Source organism: Ascaphus truei, chromosome 6 (genome assembly GCF_040206685.1).
Source record: "Ascaphus truei isolate aAscTru1 chromosome 6, aAscTru1.hap1, whole genome shotgun sequence".
Taxonomy (NCBI): Eukaryota; Metazoa; Chordata; class Amphibia; order Anura; family Ascaphidae; genus Ascaphus; species Ascaphus truei.
This window is the reverse complement of record NC_134488.1, coordinates 73,931,418-73,948,582: the sequence shown is the minus strand read 5'-3', so window position 1 is coordinate 73,948,582 and position 17,165 is coordinate 73,931,418. Positions and strand designations below refer to the sequence as shown.

Sequence of the window (17,165 nt, the reverse complement as noted above, 5' to 3'; positions counted from 1 at the left end):
AGAGTACCGCTGCTATATTATACTCACGTCCAGAGTACCGCTGCTATATTATATTCACACCCAGAGTACTGCTGCTATATTCACGCCCAAAGTACCGCTGCTATTTTCACGCCCAGAGTACCGCTGCTAGTTTATATTCACACCCAGAGTAACGCTGCTATATTCACGCCCAGAGTACCGCTGCTATTGTATTTACACTTCTCTTTGACATCAGAAACCCTCTCTACTGTTACAACAGAAACATTTCCAAAATACTGTCCTATAAAGCTTGAATAAGTGCAGCTCTTTTTACAGAACATACAGAGCCCTCCTGTTTGTGTGTAAGAAGCCATTGTTCTCCGGCATCACATTGTCTCATGTCACTTGTCCCCCGTGTGATCCTCACTTTTCAACGTGCTCTGTGTGGAGCCCGGCGTGATGACGTAGCCCTCCCCCCACTGGGTCTCGCTCCGCCTGCCCGTGCGTGGGGTTTCCCGGCGCTGTCCGCAGGGTTACCGCGCCCATCTCTGCTCGGTGGCTGAAGGGATCTGAGGGGGGTGGCGGTTTGTGCGCGTACTTTTCAGCCAAAGACTTGGAGACTGGGGAGGAAAACACTTAACACAACCGAGGGGGGGAAAAGCAGCGAGAGGTGGCGCAGCAGCAGCAGGCAACCCACCCGCCTATCCCGGTCCCCTCAGCAGCCGCACCGAGCCCTCTCTCACGCGTCCCCTCTGAGCTCCGTACAGCCCGCGGGAATCGGGGGGAAGGAGATAGGGCCGCACCGGACAAAGGGAGCCCGGACCGACCAAAGGGAGCCCGCACCTCCCGAAACCGACAGCAAGAGGCCGAGAAAGAAGACAGGCTGAGCGGGGCGAGGGGTCTGCGAGGAGCCGGAGGGAGGGAGACCGCGGCAGATCCGCAGCTCGGGGGCGCCGTTGATGATCAAGTGGGCGGGTAGCAGGTAAAATAAATGTCCCCCAATCCCACATAGCCACAGCCCCCCCCCAATCCCACATAGCCACAGCCCCCCCCCCAATCCCACATAGCCACAGCCCCCCCCCCAATCCCACATAGCCACAGCCCCCCCCCAATCCCACATAGCCACAGCCCCACCCAATCCCACATAGCCACAGCCCAATCCCACATAGCCACAGCCCCCCCCCAATCCCACATAGCCACAGCCCCCCCCCCAATCCCACATAGCCACAGCCCCCCCCCAATCCCACATAGCCACAGCCCCTCCCAATCCCACATAGCCACAGCCCCCCCCCCAATCCCACATAGCCACAGCCCCCCCCCAATCCCACATAGCCACAGCCCCCCCCCCAATCCCACATAGCCACACTTCCCCCCCAATCCCACATAGCCACAGCCCCCCCAATCCCACATAGCCACAGCCCCCCCCCCCAATCCCACACAGCCCCTCCCCAATCCCACACAGCCCCCCCATATCCCACACAGCCCCCCCATATCCCACACAACCCCCCCATATCCCACACAGCCCCCCCATATCCCACACAGCCCCCCCCCATATCCCACACAGCCCCCCCATATCCCACACAGCCCCCCCATATCCCACACAGCCCCCCCATATCCCACACAACCCCCCCATATCCCACACAACCCCCCCCATATCCCACAAACCCCCCCATATCCCACAAACCCCCCCATATCCCACACAACCCCCCCATATCCCACACAACCCCCCCATATCCCACACAACCCCCCCATAACCCACACAACCCCCCCATATCCCACACAACCCCCCCCATTTCCCACACAACACCCCCATATCCCACACAACCCCCCCCATATCCCACACAACCCCCCCCATATCCCACACAACCCCCTTCCATATCCCACACAACCCCCTTCCATATCCCACACAACCCCCTTCCATATCCCACACAACCCCCTTCCATATCCCACACAACCCCCTTCCATATCCCACACAACCCCCCCTCCCCATATCCCACACAACCCCCCCTCCCCATATCCCACACAACCCCCCCTCCCCATATCCCACACAACCCCCCCTCCCCATATCCCACACAACCCCCCCTCCCCATATCCCACACAACCCCCCCTCCCCATATCCCACACAACCCCCCCTCCCCATATCCCACACAAACCCCCCTCCCCATATCCCACACAAACCCCCCTCCCCATATCCCACACAACCCCCCCTCCCCATATCCCACACAACCCCCCCTCCCCATACCCCACACAACCCCCCCTCCCCATACCCCACACAACCCCCCCTCCCCATATCCCACACAACCCCCCCTCCCAATATCCCACACAAACCCCCCCTCCCCATATCCCACACAAACCCCCCCTCCCCATATCCCACACAAACCCCCCCTCCCCATATCCCACACAAACCCCCCCTCCCCATATCCCACACAAACCCCCCCTCCCCATATCCCACACAAACCCCCCCTCCCCATATCCCACACAAACCCCCCCTCCCCATATCCCACACAAACCCCCCCTCCCCATATCCCACACAAACCCCCCCTCCCCATATCCCACACAAACCCCCCCTCCCCATATCCCACACAAACCCCCCCTCCCCATATCCCACACAAACCCCCCCTCCCCATATCCCACACAAACCCCCCCTCCCCATATCCCACACAAACCCCCCCTCCCCATATCCCACACAAACCCCCCCTCCCCATATCCCACACAAACCCCCCCTCCCCATATCCCACACAAACTCCCCGCCCCCCAATCCTTCCTTTCCGGCCTTCATGCAATGGATGCCTCCCCCACTTCCTTCCAAGTGTGCCTCCGCTATGGTGGGCGGGTGATCGCCTCTGGATCAGGACTGTTCTCTCACCGATGCCCCTTTCTTGGGCATGTCCTGTCCTCCTTCTGGGGTTTATTCCGCACAGGGCGTGATGTATAATTATCTTTCAGATTTGAGCCCCCCCCAGACCTCACTGAAAGGCAGCCAGCTGTTTAAGGGTGGGGAAGAGGCGAGAGGTTTTCTCTCTTTGCCATGTTTATTTCGCATATCCCCTTTAACCAGATCCGCAGCAACACAGATTTGCATCTAGTTTTCCAGACATGGTTAGTGTTACAGAGATGCAGGCAGTAAATGGAAATTAAACCGTGAGGTGGGATCTTGGTGGAAATGTTTTTTTGGGGGCTGTGTGTAGGATTTTTATATATGAGTCAGGGCCATCCATGCCTTCAGCTAGCCCTGTTAGGGGAGTTGGAAGTAGGGGTATGGGGGTTCTGCAGCCAATACCTGGGTTTAAATAGTTTCACATGGGGTAATGTATGTACATTGTTACTGGTTTTGTATATACAACACCCCCCAAAAAATAGTTCATACACTCCTGAGCCCAGTTTATAATGCTGGTGCTCTGCAAGGCAGTGGGAAAAGGGAGGGACCTGCAAGGCAGGAATGCCAGTGTGTTTGTGTGTGTGTGAATAAAACACACAAACCAGCTTTCTACGACAATCTGCGCTGTGTGAGGTGTTTACTAGCTTACCTGTGATTTGTCTTTTCTCTCCATTACAACACCTGCCAGCAAATGCCCGTCAAACATGTATTTCTTTTTGTACACAGATTTAGGGGTTCCTACAAAGTTGTGTTGTGTGAGAATCCATATTTACTTTGGGATTTTTGTATTGACTGACAGATGGGATTGCATGGCAAGTGGCATTAAGTAGATGGCAATTAAAAGGATGGTATTGGCTACATAGAACTGGGAAGCAAAGTGTGTATATATACATTTAGCTTTTCTTCCCTTTTTGGGTCTGTGTACGTTTGTAACAGGAAATGGTTAAATGGGGAACCTAAGTCCTATGTTTAAACAGCTCATTAAATGGATCTTGGAGATGGAGCAGCATTTGGGGCTTATAAATTCCTTTTGTCAAATGTTTTGTCACACTGGATATCAAGAGGCCTTAGTCCCTTTGTAAAATAAGAGTGTGTATCACAGGGAGTGTATGCTTATACAGATATAGTTGCAGACTGGGAGTTTGAGCAACACTAGTGCAGAATACACAAATATATATTTACTGAAGGAAAAAATGTTTTACTATAAATACTAGCAATGGGGAAGATGTGTGGATGATTCTTTCCTGAGCTATGAATGAATGGATAGTCGTTGCCTAGGCCTAGCTACTGCAACAAGATGGCGTTTCAGCATTTAGGTTTTTCATGTTGAACTCCCCTTTTTTCCTGTGTGACAAGCTAGCCTCTCTTCCCGTCTTGGCATCTCCTTTTGATTAATACAATTTTCAGAGTAGCAGAAAGGTTTGAACACACAGAGGCTTTCATTTCTCAGGGCTATACCATTACACTTTTCTCAATTCTAATTCTAGCCTCCCCCTTCCCAGCACAATACTGGTGGGAGGAGTATGTAATCATGTATAAGATTGAAAAACATCAAGCTGGTTAAATATGGTATTAACCTGCTGTTCTTCACCCGGATGTTTTTTTGGTGTGTATGCTTAAGATTGTCACCTGTACAAGCTTTTATTTTTTTACGTCAGTAGTGCATAAAGAAACATTTTCTATCCCTTTTTTAAAATCTCAATCTTATACATTTTTTTTCTGAACGCCTTAATCATGTATGATTTAGGTGCTAATAGTTTAGATCAAAACATACAGTAGATATGTTTTAGTAAGTGTGGTATTGTGACCTAGGGGGTCAAATGTAAAGGTGCCGGTCTTTAAGAAAAATCACGCTATATATATCTATTTATATTCCTTTAAGAACTGTATATTGGGCTCTAAAACATAAATGCAAACATCATGGCTTAACGCATGGAAAGAATTAAGAGGAAACATCAACAAAATGTGTATTTCTCAAAAAAATAGAGCATTTACTTGTTGTTGTTTTTTACCCTTTGCTGGTATAAGTTTGCAGTGCATTTTAGACTCCATGTAAGCAAAAAAGGTGAAAATGACAACTAGTGATGTTAAAATGCCATACAGCCTTTAAATATTCTTACCCTTTCATTTTGCTATTTACGCTACTTGATTTATGTTGCATTGTGAATTTACTGGCAGTTGATTTAGTGACCATTTCCTCTCCTAGTAGTATTATAAACAAAGTATGTGTGATATTGCTAATATTGTGCCTATGTAGGTAAGTGTGTGCCCTGTATTATAGAGGCACTTAATTTTTATGTGCTTTTCCATAAATAAAATATCTGGGGATCTTCAAACTATGGCTTTTATTAACAGGGACCTCCTCCAATTTCACAAGATAATCACTGGTGAAGTCTTGGTGCAAAAAGTGGGTAACCAATGAATCCGTTGGGGAAGTGTTGCATATCTTGGTGTTGTACCCCTTGTTTATTGGCATGCCTGCAATAATGCTTTGGACAGACATTTTTATTTTGTATTGCTTTGGGAAATTACTGCTGATTCCCTTTAACTGATGAGGTCCCGCTAAGTGATTGATTAGTCTCCAGAGTACTTATGTTTTAGGTAATAATATATAGGAAATAAATTGGTTTATGTATGATGCATGTCTCATACAGTACATATAAATCACCCAACACAGCAACTTTCTTTTATTAGCAAATAAGCTCTATAGTTACATTTTTCGAATGTATTTAGAATGATTATGGATGTTAAAGCAATATAACATGTGTAATCTGAAAGAGAACCGATCTTGCAACCCTTGCGGCTTTGTGTTGCCAGATAAACATAAAAAATATATATACTTCGTAGATCCTTTTCTAACTTATTGTGGAACCATTATGTTTAACGTTTGAAATTAGTATAGTCAACGTGGGATTAGCTTTATATTTAGTGGTTGTGTCTCCGAGCCAGGCTATCTGGAAAGTATTTCAAGACATTAGATCTTTTTTAATTTGCGTTATCAGCTTAGGGTAGTTATGAATTAGTGACTGGTATGTTTTTGTAATAATTTCTAAGTATCTAAGATGAGTATCACTTCACCAATAATTAAAATATAATTGAAGTAATTTTTAGTTCGTGTTTGGGGAGGGATAGATTAATGGCCTTAGATTTGTCTGTTTATAAGCGGAGATTTGTCTGAATTCTGTCATGGCTGCCTGTGAATTGGGGAGTTAAGTCAATGGGTTCGCTAGCGTCAACATGTCACCTGCGAACAGACATATATTTTATAATATTAGTATTTTGTCTGTTACATGCCAGCGGCTCTATTGTTAGGCCAAATAGCAATGGGGGAGAACGGGACAGCCTTGCCTTGTTCCATTGGTTATACAAATGACTACAGGCATACCCCGCATTAGCGTACGCAATGGGACCGGAGCATGTATGTAAAGCGAAAATGTACTTAAAGTGAAACACTACCTTATCCGCACTTATCGATGCATGTATGGTACTGCAATCATCATATACGTGCATAGCTGATGTAAATAGCGCATTTGTAACAGGCTCTATAGTCTCCTCGCTTGTACACAGCTTCGGTACAGGTAGGGAGCCGGTATTTCTGCTCAGGACGTGCTGACAGGCGCATGCGCGAGCTGTCGTTTGCCTATTTAGCGAGATGTACTTACTCGCGAGTGTACTTAAAGTGAGTGTCCATAAACCGGGGTATGCCTGTACCTTGTAATTTCAAGGTAGCTGTGGGGGAGTGGTAAAAGTGCCCTTATCCATGTGACAATTGGTCCCCTGAACCCAAATGCCTCCAACGTCCGCCCCGTTCATAAATTGCCACTTAATCTGGTCAATAGTTTTTTACGCATTTTTAAACATAAAATAATTGTTTTAGTTTTCTGCATATGTATTTGTTCTGTTATATTTATAAAATGTCTAGTATTGCCCAAGGCTTGTCTTTAATTTATGAACCCTACTTGATCAGGACATAAGTCTGTGGAGAACTGTTTGCAGTCTATTGGCTATTATCTTACTATATATTTTGAGATTTGAATTCAGCAGCGAGATTGCCCTTCCCTTTTAACATCTCATTAGATCTTTTCCATCTTTATGGATGACCGTTATGACTTTAGACATTTGGTCTGGAATTTGGTCTTCCTCCAAAAAAGGAGTTGAACATCGGGGACATTGTTGGGGCCAGGATGTCTCAAGTATTTTTTATGATATATATTTGTATGGTGCTTTTGAGATTTTTAAAGACTTAACTACCTCTGTGATTTCAATTGTTGTGATTTCTGCATTAACGGTATTGGTCTTCCTGGTCTAATTTTGGGAGATTATATTGGTGCAAGCACTTTTTTTTTTGTCAGGGTATCTCGGCTAAGTTGCTTGTCGGTGTTCAAATTGTATGTGAAAGAGAAACATGACGAAGGATTACCATATCCAAAACGCGTAGTTCATGTAGGGACCTGGAGCTTTTTGATTGCGTGCAGACACCGTAGCTGGCGCCTGCGCTTTGATCTGCAGACCTGTATACCGGATGCAGGATCAGGGGCACACTGCACCGGAATGCAGAAGCTGGCGACGTGGACCGGAGGCGGTTATTCACATGTGAGTTTACTGTTACTCACTTTTTATATTAAATAAAATATCCTTTTAAATCTGTATCTGTGGCGTTGTCTTCCCTCATATGCACACCGGTGAGGTTATACCAGGGAAAGACCTTGAAGGGAGCATTAGCTGTTTGCTGCAATGAAGGAGCAGCATAGAGGAAAGAAACCTTTCTAAGAATTTAGTACCACACATGGCCATGTGAGTACGTCTATAGAATATATTTTATTCCACATCACTTGTTTTTTATTTTCACTATTGTTGATTTGTCAGTGATATATCTGACTGTTATTTCTATTTGCTTTTTGCCCCCCCCCCCCCCCCCCCCCAACCGCTCTTTCTCTTTCATATCTCACTACGAGGATCGTGGGAAGATGCTCCCTGGGGCTGAGCAGTAATCTCATATTCTGGGCCAGTATTGTGTGTTGGTCTTGTATATTTAGTATTTGATATTTTATATATTTTTAGTAGTTCATATCACTGTATATGTGCTATTGAAAGGGAGCGCCCCAGTTTGCCTATACCACTTAAAATTGTTTGTGTTGTATCTGCCAAATTCCCTTGCTATTATTTTTGGGTTGTAGGATATTTTTCCGTTTTGTTGTGATACCAGATTTGTATCTGATTCCTTTTAGTTTATTGCTAGTAACCTGTCCGTCTTATTGCCCTTTTCATAGAAATGTTGATTGGTCCATTTTAGTAATTTTTCAATGTCCTCTAATTGAAGATCTTTTTTTACTAATTTTGATTTGCGAGTAGCCTTTTATATAGTTGTTTTGATGGTTTGGCTTTGTGTTTGTTCTAGTATTTTTATTGCTGCCCCCAATTCCTCTGTTTTCTTTAATTTCTCCATTTTCTTATGTGATTCAATTGATGTGTTTCCCCCTGAGAGTGGCTTTGTGTGCCTCCCACAGTAGGGAGATGTCCCACTCCCTATATTAACTTCAAAATAGTCTGAGGGTAGTTTAAACTCTTTGGTCTATTTCTAGACAGTTTAGTAGTGAATCTTTGTCTCCAGCAAAATTGCCTACGAATTGTTTGAGACATATTTAGATTTTTAGCAAATGGGGCGGGATCAGACCATGTAGTAGGCCCAATTGTGGTGTGGGATATCTCGGCCATTATTTCGGGGCTTATCAAAAAATAATCCAATCTAAAGTAAAACTCGTGGGGGTCAAAAGAATGTGTGTTGTCTCAGGTATTTTTATTTAATACCCTCCGGAGTCAATCAGAGGAAACCCTTGTCGTGTTCCTGATTTATTTTTTTGGGGCAGGGACTGGGCTGTCTCTGCTGGATTTGTCAATGTCTGGGTTTTTAACCATATTTAAGTCGTCATTTTTTAATACTAGATAAAGATTAGTGTGTATATATTGTGCCCTGTTTGGACATGGAGAAGCTCCCCTCTCTCCTCTGCTTGGCTGAGCGAGGAGGATCACTGCCTCTACGACTCCACACAGCATGAGATATGCCAACTGAGTAAAGAATAGAGTTCTGCAGGCACAACTTCAAAAGGTCAGAAGTCCTGCAAATCCCAGAAAGCCATGGAAGAGTAAAAGTAACATCAGGGCACATGGACTGATACAAAATTAATATTTATTCAGCCGTGGAAACCAACGTTTCGCCTGTCAAGCAGCCTTTGTCAAGGTGAGGGCCGAAAATTGTGTATCCATGGCTGAATAAATATTTGTTTTACATGCCAGCTGAATAGACATCAGAGATTATTCCCCCCATGGCTGTGGCACACTTGGGTTCCAGTAGTTAAGTCATATTTCAAATTTGAAAATTTTTAAGACCGCCAAACCCCCAGTGGATCCCGTCAAAGCAAGGGCTTTCTTTGAAAGCATCTGTGATTTATGGATAAATGCAATTTTAAGGTGTTTCAAAGCCAAGATGTACTGGATATCTACTCCAATCTTCCAATAAAGGCCACAGACAGTTTCTGACCAGTATTGGACCTAAAATGTCAATCGTTGGCTAAGGCGTCTGACCATTCAAGATGGGATCTCTAAAGTCCAGTGGAAGCTGTAGGAAGTAATAAAAAGTTACCTATAGCGCACTCGAATCACTAACATAAAGACCCCAAAAAGGATATACACTTTGCTGCAATCATCTACAAAGGAAAAAAATCTCCACGCACCCTAAATAATGAATAAATATTAAAACATCCATTAGAAAAATCTATAACTATCTATACTAAAGTATTGAAAATATAAACATACAAGGAAAAGAGAGCAATATATCAATCAAGGTGGTTATATGTCAACATTTTAAGACAAGATTGCCTCTTCAGGAAGTTCCATCGTATTGCCCAAAAGCAGTGGAAAAACTCTGCTAGTTTTAAGGACTTTATGGACTTATTCTTCTTTGAAGTCATTGGATTTTTTTCTGGAAACAGCCAGAATGGCTGCTTTGACTGATATAGAATATGCACATTAGACCTGCGGGTAAAGGCTTCAGCACAAATAGTTTATTGGGTTCTGAAAAAGAGCTATCTGCATGTGAAGCAATTCCCTAAAGCACGGACAAAGAAAAAATAAGGATTTGGACTTTTTTGCTTTCATGGGATCCATGATCTGAATCTAGTCCTGAATCGATTTTTGTGTGTTTTGAAGCCTCTAGTAGTCTATGGGATTTAAAAAAGAAAAAAAAAATTCCTTACAGGTAATAGGATCACCCTGCTTCAACCTCTTTCTAGATCACCATGTTTTAATGTTCACCAGCACAAGATTCAAAAGCACCCTAATTTAGGTCAAGTTTTCACATAAACCAAAAAATCATAGTTCCTTTAATTCTCCCAGAACCAGCGAATGACAGAAACGTAATTCACTAGATGTTGTAGTGTTTTGAAGATCTAACGACTCTGCCAATCCGATCCAAAGGAAGAGGGACTTTTTTTCTGGCATCCAGGACCTGGAAAAGTCATGTCATTGCTCAAGTCATGTCATTGCTCAAGGAGCAATCGCTTGACACGCAATCGCTGGCGGTCCAGTAACACTCTGATGTAGCCAGATACCCGGCACTGTAAAAAGGGTTAGGCCGTGATTATGCCCAAAAATGCATGAGGCGTCGCATGTAGCAGCGCTAAAACAAGTACCTTACATCCAATGAACGTGCTTATACCGCAAGCGACGGCTGGGTAAGAGACTGCGAAATTTGTTTATCTTGCAATGGCCAAGTCATGTGAGTGGTTCAGCTAATGAGGACGAACCGCTCACGCCCATGCCCCTGACACGCCTCCAAGCCTCCTGCTCTCTCTCCCCGGTATAATCAAGATGCTGCTCGGCGGCAGTGCTGGGTGACGTCACAGAATATCGCTGCTGCACTTGGTATAATCAAGACCGTAATCAGTTTGAAAGCGTAAGAACATTTTTTTTTTTTTTTGTGCCGATTTAACATTTCTATAAAATGAGCAGATGTCTTCTGTCTGAGACCTAAAATCCCTACATAACGTTGGTGTTTATTTCCACTGAGTGCAACAGAAATTACTAAGCTTTGCTCAAAATAACAAAGGTCATAGTGGAATGTGGATCTGGGCTCACGATTTAGTCTCTGAATTGGATTATATTCTTACCGCCCTTGGATTTTGGCTCACTGCATTAGTATCTTGATAATTAATATTCTCAGTTTTAAAATCCCGTTTAAGCCATATGGACTGCCTTATTGTTGAGACACCATTCCCGAATAGTCTAATTCACGTGTAGATGCAGCTAATCCAAGTATAGTTTAAACAGGGATAATTATCAAATCAAAAACATAAAGGTAAGATCACTATTTTATGGTTAGTAAAAACATTTAGTTTGGGGATTAAAATGCTTCACAACACTTTAAATTTTGTCTTGTGCCTCAGGATGAATATTCAATTAATTGACCACATTAAATCTTTCAAATATGAAACCTACACACATTAGAGCAGGGGGTGGGGGGACGCAATCATTTTTTGGGGGGCGGTTGCAGAGGTCCCGCACTCTACCCCAAGGCATTTAAATTAAATGCAAGTCCTCTGCAACCTCTATTTACCGAAATTCAGCCAGCTCAGGAAGCGACCCCATGGCAAAGCAGCGTCATGTGATTTCACTCCACATGACCCCGCGGCGTCATTTTGACACCGAACTGAGGTATATGGGGGGGGGGGGGGGGAGACGGCACGAGAACTGAGGAGAGCAGGCAGGGGGACACAGCAAGGAAACTTTGCGCACGCCTGCCTTGGAGACTGGTGTTGTTTGCTACTCAAAATTGTATTGTTTACACAAACTAGCTATTTTAACTACAGTTTAAAAAGCCGGATTATGCCTAATTACCTCTGAAGCATTTTGCAGTCGCTGATATCAACTTACCGGGTTATAAATTTCTTGTTCCCAGTTGCAACAAAGCAATGATTCTGTTGAATATTTGTAGGTTCTATGGCGTTTCTTGGAAAATATATATTCTTTTTAATGGGGTTAGTTTTTCAGGTGTCTGTAAAGTAATTATCTTGGTGTCGCCTAGTTGATATTTTGTGATAACTGAATTCAAATGTGTTGGCCTAGCAGAAAAGTATGATGAGGGTTTGAAGGGCCGTGCAAAGTTCCTTTTTCTTCTAATGGGATGATATCTTCAGTGCTAAAAATGGTAAATCTTTAACTTTTAATATTTTTGTTTTGTTTTTTGTTCTTGCAATTTTCAATGGCTTAATTACCACATATTGCACATGAAGTGGCGGGGTGAATGAAAATGGTGAATTAAGGCACAAATTTGTAGGCATCCTTGAAAATATTGCATTTGTATAGGCACCATAATGTCTTATTTTGCAATATAAAGAAAAGAATGGGCAGAAGGGGGACTGAGCAACTAAAACATTTATTTAATAAAAACCCACTAATGGTTAACTATGTTAACCCTTAGTGTTTTTTTTTTATTAAATAAATGTTTTAGCTGCTCTGTGCCCCTTCTGCCCATTCTTTGTGAGTCTCCTGTAAGGCTGTGGCCAGGTAGGGGGCTGGCGCTCATGCGCAGTGATGTCACGCGCATGTAAGCAGGAGACAAATCTTATCCTGCTAGAAATTTGCTAGTGTCAATGGGACGCGGGGGCATTTCAATGGGACGCGGGGGCATTTCAATGGGACGCGACGGTCGGGGACATGTATCTGCATCTATAGCAGGAACAGCATCTATTGCAGCAACACACCGTGTGTGTGTCTTTACTTATATAGCGCCAAAAGTGTACTCGGCACTTAACAAAAAATACAGTACAGGGAATTATAATAATACAAGTGGTGCAGAAAAATCAGACAATAGGAATATACAGTTCGGTACGGAAATAATTGGACACTGTCACAATTTTCATAATTTTGGCTCTGTACGCCACCACAATGGATTTGAAATGAAACAACCAAGATGCAATAGAAGTGTAGACTTTCAGCTTTAATTCAAGGGGTTGAACAAAAATATCGTATGAAACGTTTAGGAATTACAACCATTTTCATACGCAGGCATCTTATTTCAGGGGCTCAAATGTAATATGACAAATTAATAATCATAAATAAATAAAATGTTCATTTTTAATACTTTGTTGAGAATCCTTTGCAGGCAATGACTGCTTGAAGTCTGGAACACATAGACATCACCAAACGCTGGGTTTCCTCCTTTGTGATGCTTTGCCAGGCCTTTTTCTGCAGCTGTCTTCAGTTGTTGTTTGTTTGTGGGTCTTTCTGCCTTATGTTTTGTCTTCAGCAAGTGAAATGCATGCTTGATCGGGTTTGAGATCAGGTGATTGACTCGGCCATTGCAGAATATTCCACTTCCTTGCCTTAAAAAAACTCCTGGGTTGCTTTCGCAGTATGTTTTGGGTCATTGTCCATCTGTAAAGTGAAGCGCCGTCCAATCAACTTCGCTGAATTTGGCTGAATCTGAGCAGATAATATATCCCTATACATTTCAGAATTCATCCGGCTGCTTCTGTCTTCTGTCACATGATCAATAAACACTAGTGACCCAGTGCCATTGTAAACCATGCATGCCCATGCCATCACACTGCTTAACCGTGTTTTACAGATGATGTGGTATGCTTCGGATCATGAGCCGTTCCAAGCCTTCTCCATGCTTTTTTCTTCCTATCATTCTGGTACAGGTTGATCTTAGTTTCATCTGTCCAAAGAATGCTGTTCCAGAACTGGGTTGGCTTTTTAAGATATTGTTTGGCAAAGTCTAACCTGGCCTTTCTATTCTTGAGGCTTATGAATGGTTTGCACCTTGTGGTGAACCCTCTGTATTTGCTCTCGTGAAATCTTCTCTTTATGGTAGACTTGGATAATTACCGTATTTCCTCGATTCTAAGACGCACTTTTTTTCCCTTTTTCACGTGTCTGAAATAGGGACTGCGTCCTAGAATCGATGTACTCAAAAAAACACACACAAAAAACAGCCAGGGGGCGCTGCAGAAGCCACAGCAGCTGTCAGCGTTTGCCCTGCGTTTCTGCCACCCCCGCCCCCCCACACAGAGGAGCAGTGTGTCCCGCTGCATGCCCCGCGACTCTGCCACCAAACCCCCCCTCCCTCCAAGTGCCGGTCCCCAAAGGAGCAGTGTATGTTCGACTGCATGCCCCGCGCTCCCCCCCTTGCTGGAATTACCGCCCCCACACAGGAGAGATTGATTCAGCAGTGTGTGGCTGCATGCCCCAAAAGCCCTCTGTCTGCCTCTGCTACTCACATCTTTGGGATGTTTCAGTTTAAAGAGTACACACATCTTTTGTATCTGTAGCTCCGACTTCTGATCACATGACCTCATTTCCCTATCAGAGGACAGCAAGCCAACAACCAATGCAATACAAGCATTGAGAGCTTGTATTGCATTGGTTGTTAGCTTGCTGTCCTCTGACAGGGTAAAGTAGGTCATGTGAACAGAAGTCAGAGCTACAGATTCAAAAGATTAGTACTGAAATTGAGCGCCGAGTGCAACTCACGCAGGCCACGCGCACTGTCGCAACGTGACTCATCCTGGCGAGCATGAGCCCGCCCGCTCGGCGCCACCCTGGACGAGCCCTTAAGGGCTCACTTTTTTTATAGGGGGTTGTGGAATCCCTATGACATACGGCTGCAAGAGGTTAAAGCTTTACAGTACAACACAGACAACACCAGCTTGAGCTGCACCCCACTGCCCAGCAGCCGCAGCTTTTGCGCCACTCTCTCCAAGGACTCAGCGTCAAATGACGTCACGGGTCACGTGACATCGCCGCCTCATTTGACGAGCGTTGCCATGGTGATGCATCTCCGAAGACCCGGCAGAGAGCAGCTAAGGGAGTTGGAGGCCTCACGCCTCCCCATGCATTTATTTAAATGCCGCGGGGCCTCGGTAACCGCCGCCTCCCCCCCCCCCATGAAATTCTCACGCCCCCCAGTTTGCGCACTCATGTTGTAAACATCTGTCCCTGTGGTTCTTTGATTTAGGTGTTACCACATGTCAAATGTTTGTGTTCTTGAAAGTTCATGCATTATGTCTGTGGAAAAACATGTTTGTACCATGAGTTGTATCACCACCTGCAAACTATCTAGTGTTTTCCATGACTTACAGTTCTGACTTCTGTTCATATGGCACAGAAGAAGCAGCATCCTGTGCTCTCTTACACAAGGCATTTCAATTAAATGCCGGGGGATCGCTCAAGGCCTCTAACTCTTACCTTAATTCAGCTGGCTTCGGGCAATGTGGCGGCAAATGATGTCACATGACCCTGCAGCATAATTTGACCCTGCCAGAAAGGGATGGGGGGCTCGAGCACTGGGGTAGAGCAGGCAGGGGTCGCAGCACCATAAGTTTGCGCACCCCTGCAAAAGCAATACATTTATCCTTTTACTTTTAACACAGCTGTGTGTGTTTATATATTTTAAGTTATGGTGGGTGAAAAAGATGACAAGAAACCACAGATCGATCTATCTTGTTTGGATTCCTATATATTGGGTTTTGCTGTATGTAGACACATCATGCAATATTAAGTTGCCATCAACTCTTCAGTGCCAAACACTGCCTCAATTTTATCATTTCAGCTATAACTTTCTGAGTGAGATCCAAAAAGAAAATTAGTGTTAAACAGGGAGATTTCTTATAGGATGATGACCAGACAAGGGGTGAAAGATCAAAAGGGGGTGGGGGGACAATGAAAAAATGAAAATACAAGATTACATTTAATTGCCACTTGTGCAAAAGTTGTAAGAAAAGCAATTGAATTTGGGAAAATAAGCATTAATTTAGAACAAAATCTGTACAGCAATATAATGTCCTTGTATAAATATAAGACTTGAAGATTACCCAAGAGCAAATATAGTCATCCACACCTTGTCTTTGCTGCTTGGACATCCAGCACATGGTCTATGTCACAAACACTGACTTAACCCCGTCCAGCAGTGTGTTGTGGACTGCTTCAGCATCAAAGGTTGTTAATATCATCAATCAGTGATGTAACCAGCTCAGTGCCTGCAGAACTTGTTAAAATAAATATTAACTGAACTTTGTTGGTGAAAGAAAGTGTATAGTCCAAACTAGGAATAGTCATTAACTTTCTATTTGAAACAAGGTTTAAAGTTATTCAAGTTATTTCTTCTGCAGTCTTTCAACTCAAAACTATACCTATTGTGGCAATGTCAGATTTCAAAATACAGATTGTTTTCAAATGCCGAACCTCTTGGTGTCTAAACAAAGTTTGCAATTTTGTTTGTTTCACAACTGAAATGAGTCATCATGCTTGTTGTTTAATAACCAAAAAATGACCGTGCCTGTTTAGCATATTTATTTAATGATGTAAAAAGTAACTCGTCCTGACCGGTCTTCACTACAATTGCATTTTTCTAGAAACAACTTTATAAGTTCAAATGGCCTCTGTTATGCATTAACCAATAATGTAAAAAGTATTTATTGTATTTTACATGTTCCCTATTCTTGTAACTTCTTAGGCTGCGACCATAGGACAAGCCGCGCTGAGCCGTGCGGACGCGCCGCGCTGAGCCCCTGCGTCCTCAATGAGGATGTCTTTAGAAGGGGCTCACGCGAGCGTCCGCAGGCGTGCTGAGGAGTTGGATTTTTCAGCCGACAGCCAAGCTGTTTTTTAGAGCGCTGTCGGCTGAAAACATCCAATCAGCGCGAAGCAGCGTCAACGTCACGGCGCCTTGACGTCGGTGCGTCGCGGGCGATTGGCTCAGCGACGTCACTGCCCCGCCTCCCGATCGCGCCCGCTGACTCGCCTGCATGTGCATGAAATCGCACAGATTTCAGCAGGCGAGCCTCAGCGCGCCTCAGCACTGACAACCCCTCTATGGACGTGGCCTTAGTGAAAGTCTTGCGTTGCGGAATGTTTTGTTTTGCAGCTGCTCCGTATTTTGCGAGGTGGACTGACTAACAATCATTTGGGGAAATGATGGCCTGGAAATGGCACTTCATCATTCAGGGACATTTGGGTGTGTTGTACATTGTAGAATTCAAGAAGGGTGGGTATCCAAGTTGGTCCTTTCTTCCATGTAGTAACAAAGGAAGGAGAGGGAGCAGGTAGTATGAGACCTTTTTATTGGACTAACAAATAGTTGAAATGTTACAAGCTTTCGAACCCAATGAAGGTAACCGTGTAACATTTCAACTATTTGTTAGTCCAATAAAGGTGATATATCAGCTACTTACTCCCTCTCCCTCCTTTGTTACTACAGTAGATTGTAGAGGTGAAATACTTTGTTTTATATTGAACTGTGAATACTGAATGAAACAGTCAGCTGTTTTTA

The 17,165-nt window shown here is 44.2% G+C and overlaps 1 protein-coding gene across 1 annotated transcript in view; it reads left to right on the top strand.

The window, feature by feature from the left end:
• The first annotated feature begins 491 nt into the window (after positions 1-491).
• The window catches only part of GNB1 (G protein subunit beta 1), a 57,762-nt gene continuing 41,088 nt past the window's right edge, over positions 492-17,165 (top strand). The window contains exon 1 of the mRNA XM_075604836.1: positions 492-940. The gene's annotated coding sequence lies outside the window, so the exon portion shown is untranslated. The remainder of the gene's footprint in view (positions 941-17,165) is intronic.